Source organism: Suncus etruscus, chromosome 4 (assembly GCF_024139225.1).
Source record: "Suncus etruscus isolate mSunEtr1 chromosome 4, mSunEtr1.pri.cur, whole genome shotgun sequence".
Lineage (NCBI taxonomy): Eukaryota > Metazoa > Chordata > Mammalia > Eulipotyphla > Soricidae > Suncus > Suncus etruscus.
In genome coordinates this window covers 159,113,751-159,119,383 of record NC_064851.1, presented here as the reverse complement: position 1 = coordinate 159,119,383, position 5,633 = coordinate 159,113,751, and the positions used below count along the sequence as shown (strand labels likewise).

Below are 5,633 nucleotides of genomic sequence, written 5' to 3'. Positions count from 1 at the left end.
GGACTGCTTCATGATTCTCAGCTTGTGTCTTATTCCAAGAAGAACAAGAGTTTTTAGCAAAGAGAAGGAAGCAGAGACTGAACAGATGGTGTCATCCTAAGGTAGGAGTGGAGAGATGGTTCAAGAACTTGGTGACTCCTCATTTGGAAAACCCGCCCTAGGTCCAAAAGCACCGTGGACCTGGTAAGGTTGCTTAATGGGAATGGTAAGTTGAAGAGCCAAAAGGCCATTCATTAATGAGTCTAGAAAAACGGAATGCTGTGTCAAATTTGTTTTTCTATGTTTCATTTATTGTTTTTCTGTTTGCAACTATTCAGTTCATGTGAAATTTTATCTGTTCCAGAAGAATTTACCCGGAGAGTTGAAATTGGAATTGATTTTTAAATTTATATAGAAGTTACTACAAATATTTATCAGTGTCAATTAAAATGAGTTTGTTGCTGACAATCTATAGGAAATCAATTTTATCATTGAATTTACCATGTAGGGCAGGGACACTGGTTGCAGATTTTAAAGGTCATTGATGACTATACTCTGATTTAAATTAAATTGTGTCAGGTTTTTTTCCCCTGGACTGAAAATATTACAGACAGGAAATAAGCAGTCTTCTTCTAGTGAAAGACAATTATGCTTGTTTTCTATTTGCCTTCTTTCTTCACCCCCACCTATGTGATTGCAGACAACTGCCAATATATATATATATATATATATACTTGATTTAACATGAGGAACAATAATACCAATATGAGTAATAAAACACAAATTGGAATTTTTTTTAGAAATGTTTTTTTAATTTTTAATTATGAGAACAAAGATGCAAAGAGAGGAAAAGGTAAAGTTACAGTGGAAGGACAATAACCCATAAACAGAATTCTTAGAAGAAAACCCCTTGCTGATACCTTAATTTTAAACTTTCAGCCAAAGAACATTAAGAAAACTAAAATAGAACCCATGTACAATTACTTTTTCCCTCAAGTCCCCAGATTGTAGTACATTATAACATTTCTTAGCAGTACACAAAGCAATCTAAGGCCATAAAACTTATGTAACTCCTAAACAAGTTGGAATTTTGATGTACAGAAAAAGCCTGAGTGAAACAAAGTCTTCCCTCATTTTGTAGAGTGCAGTAATTGAGAGCTCAAAGGCATGTGTCCCCACTGAAGATGTTTGGTTCAGTTCTTCTAAGTACTGCTTTGCTTTTTATAGGCCTCATTCTCCAAGTTTGTCATTGCTGGGAAGTTTTCTCTTTTTCTGTCCAGCCTGGTTCAGTAAGGAAAGACAAATTGATGCCGGGTGGTGGCGCTAGAGGTAAGGTGCCTGCCTTGCCTGCGCTAGCCTAGGACGGACCGCGGTTCGATCCCCCGGCGTCCCATATGGTCCCCCAAGCCAGGAGCGACTTCTTAGCGCATAGCCAGGAGTAACCCCTGAGCATCACCGGGTGTGGCCCAAAAACCAAAAAAAAAAAAAAAAAAAAAAAGGAAAGACAAATTGATCATTATACAACTGAAGACCATGATTGAATTCTTTTTGTTTGTTTGTTTTTGGGCCACACCCGGTGATACTCAGGGTTTACTACTGGCTATGCACTCAGAAATTGCTCCTGGCTTGAGGGACCAATGGGATGCCAGGGGATCAAACCATGGTCTATCCTAGGTCAGTTGCATGCAAGGCAAATGCCCTGCTGCTGCACTACCGCTCCGGCCCCCAGGATTGAATTCTTAATTATATCTTGTACAAGCAAGTTTTCCATGCTAAGTTTTTTTTATTCCATTGTACAACAACGGGGAGGAAGTATTTTATTTCTGTGCTTATTTTTGCATGTTTGTTTATTGATGCACTTATTTTTTTTTCTTTTTCCACTGACAGATTTTTTTTTATTTTTCAAAACAAAATCAACCTTTCCTTATAGCCTCCCCAAACAAACTAAAATCTAAATAAATAAAATGTACAGTGAATATACCCAGAAAACCTCTTTATGTGCAGTTAAATACTGTGTCTATTACTGTGGCATGAACCTCAAGCAAACAATATACAAGTATTCTGGGGGGGGGGGGGTTAATTCTGTGAGGTTTGGGAGAGACCAGCTGGGAGAAGTGAGAGAAAAGAGAAATCAAATTTTTTCTTAATTCTGTCTATAGAAACATATTCATAAAGAACAAAAATGAAAATGGAATTTGGGATGAATAGGTAATAGGGGGATGGATAGGGGAGTATGGGGCCTACCCAATTCTATCTGACAAAAAGTATCAAATTAATTTCATGGTGTAAGGAGAGTTTAAAAAAAGTGACTGAAGAGGACAGGAAGGAAGAGGGAAGCAGCAGTATGGGTCAGGGGAAAAGAGGGAACCCATGTCAGGGAGTGAGGAGTCCAGTGCCAGTGTGGATTCTCTTCCCATCTTTTACCCGAGCCAGGAGTCAGTTCAGGGTCAGTTCTTACTCTGCCTCTGTCCATGTGTGTCTGGTGCCTTCTCACCCTGCCTCACCACCACTGGATGGTTTTCTTCTCCATTTATTGAGAGCTGGCTCACTCCAAGATCCTCAGGTCATAGTTCTTTTTGGCCATATGAAGTTTGAAGCAACTCACAGAATTGTTGAGGCAAAGGGAGGTACTTTGGGCAGCCAGGGGGCTGGAGAACATAGTCATGACGGTGTACAAGGCAATGAGGTCCATGTGTTGGCTATTCTCAGCAGTCCCACCATTGTATCCTCCACCTCCCTTCCCCCCAGGCTGTCCCTGAGTCTCTTTGAGCCATTGGATCTTGACACTGGACATGGCAAGCTGAGAGGAGAGTTTATCCGTCTTTGTCCAGGTGATGCCCTCACCTCGAGATCTGTCACCTCGAGCACCTGTCTAAGGACAATGTCTATTGTCCCTAGGTCAGTGGAGGCAGATTTGAGTGCTAGACTCTTGCTTTGGTTTTCATGCTTCAATCCATTCTGCCTCCAGTGCACTGTATAAGACAGCTGGCCATGGAGCAAGGGGAAGGAGCAGATGGACACTGTAGTTGCTGGCCCAAGAGTGAGTAGCATTCATCACCTTGTGCTGGGGCCCCATTCCAGGGGACCTATGTGAAGACTGATGGAAGTTGGTCCTGTGCAGGCATTGCTGAGGTTAACAGGAGAAGGTGCTGGAGACTGGGTAGGAGATGTTCCAGGGCTGCTGTTGAGTTGTGAGCTGGCCTGGGCACTGTTGTCAGGATTGTGCAGGTTTCCAGGTTTCTGTGCCCATTGATCCTGTAATCACTGTGATCACTGCAATATTTTCAGTGACTCCACTGGACCAGAGGTGTGTTCTGTAGGGGCTAGAGTCCACTTGGTACATTTAGTTGTATAAGCACCACACCTGGTTCAGATGGTAATAATCTTGAGTACTGCTGTTGCATCTGTGGTGGACTGCAGGGAGACTGAGGCATATAAAACTGCTCAGAACCAGGAGGTTGCAGAAATCCCACAAAGGGGCTGGATCGTGCTGTAGTGTATTGGAATGCACCCTGCTGGGAGGCTCCTTGCATTGACTGAGTCACAGGGACCAACATAGGTTGCTGGAAAGGTGACTGGACCACATTTTGTGGTCATACCCCCTGATACTTGGAAAGAAGGCAGTAGAGTGTACTGAGTCACCAGGCCTTGTATCTGCCCTCCACCCCAGGCTGTTTATACCTCTGGTTGTTGGGGAGGCCCTATTTCTGTGGCTGCTGGACCCTAATCATGCCTTGGTAAGCTGTCTGCTGCTGGTTAGGCATCATGAGCTGTAAATCAGGCTGCTGAGATGGTTGAAGCAGCTGCTGATCATGCTGGGGACTAGAGGCTGGGGTCTGAGAGAGGTTAATATGCTAGTTGGAGTTAGGATACTGTCCAGGGGGATAGTAAGAAACCTGGATCTGCATGTAGTTTTGGGGTGGCAGGATTTGCTGAGTAGGGGGTGTGTGCCTCAGGGTGAAATAGCTGGAAACAGGGAGGGGCTGTAGTGGAGAATCCATGATGAAGCTCATGTGCTGAAGGTGCTGCAGGATGAGTAAGGGCTGGAACAGAGCTAGGATGGGCCAGCCGCTTCAGTAGAAACTTGGTGGCTAAGACTCATTTATCCAAAGGGATTGCTGAGGTCATCTGCCTGTGAGATCATGCGATTTTTGAGGGGTGGCATTGCATGGGTGGGAGAGGAAGAAGTTGCTGCTGCTGTACAAGGAAGAAGGCCCCGGACAGACTGGGATGAGGGAACCTGATTGCACACTATATATATTTTTTTTAATTTGGGGCCACAACCAGTGACGTCCAGGGGTTACTCCTGATTATGCACTCAGGATTCGCTCCTGGCTTGGGGGACCATATGGGATGCTGGGGATCGAACCCAGGTCTGTCCTGGGTCAGCCTCGTGCCCTACCGTTGTACTACAGCTGTGGCCCTTGGTGGAACACTTCCGGAGCACCTACCACCATGCCTGGCCAAGAGAGAGATTCTTTCTGTGCTTCCACCTTTACTGCTCCCAATGCTATAAACTTGGATGAAGATAGTGATTGCACTGAAACTGCTGGCTTTGGTGACTCAGGGATGCAAGTTTCGAACAAAACCATCAGCATCAGTGCTGCTCCAAGGCAGTGGTTCCAGGGATTTGAGTTTACTGTCTGCTGCTCTGGCAATTGCTAGAGGTGTAGCTCAGACCTTCACAATCCCCGCCGCCCAGCCTCATGTCATTTAGATATCTGTTCTGGTCAAGTCGTCTCTTGGACAAATATTCTTTCTTAGACCCTTTGGTATTTCTCCTTTCTCTCTTCTATTGACTTGCTCCTCCTTCCATTCTGCAATAGAACTCTGATCTGGTTATCCTCTCTGTCCCATACTGGCATCATCTCTCTTGAGAATGAATCTCTGTTGAAATTTTGAATTTTCCGTTTTTATATATTCTGAGAACCTCTATGTAGGAATTCTTGTGTTATTGATTTTGTTGATGATGACGGCTTTCCCAGTTTGCCCGAATAGGCGGCTACCTGGTGTAAAAGCTTCTGGTGATAGGCAGTCATCTGAGGGAACTTCTTGAACTGGTTATTGTTATCATTAATAAACTCCAGAATCTCCTGTTCTAATTTTAACAGCATCATCCTGTCCCTTGAATTTTTCTCAAAATATTTACAAAAAATAAATGTAGATCTATCCCAGTAGAGTCTGTATATTCTTGGCTGGAATCTCTAGACAGCACCTTCCTGGAACCTTTTCTTATTGTTGTTCTAGTATTCTTTTGTGGACTTTTCTTCTTCCTTGTCAGTGATAGGTGATGTGCAACTGAATGCTACCCTGAGTTTCTAGTGGCCCATCAGCAGTGGGGACAGAGGATTATTCACATACAACTAGGCTACAACTAGACTTCATACCAACTTTAGCTTTAAAACGTAGGTTCTGTATGGTGATGCTGATGTTTATTTTAACCACATCTCATAGTGCTCAAAACTTATTTCTGGCTCAGGACTGTTGGTGTACCTAGCTAAAACCCTGAAGTTGGGTGCAAAGACCCTAAGACCCACCCATATCTGGGAGGGGTCTTGGGAACCGGATAATAGGTGTAACTACCTGCAAGACCTCCCATTTCTGGGAGGGGTCTGGAAAAGGATAGATAAACCTCTGAGCCAGGGGATTCGGCC

The 5,633-nt window shown here is 44.0% G+C and overlaps 1 pseudogene; it reads right to left on the bottom strand.

The window, feature by feature from the left end:
- Window positions 1-2,509: 2,509 nt before the first annotated feature.
- LOC126007293 (R3H domain-containing protein 2-like) lies at window positions 2,510-5,364 on the bottom strand (annotated as a pseudogene).
- Between the last annotated feature and the right edge of the window lie 269 nt (window positions 5,365-5,633).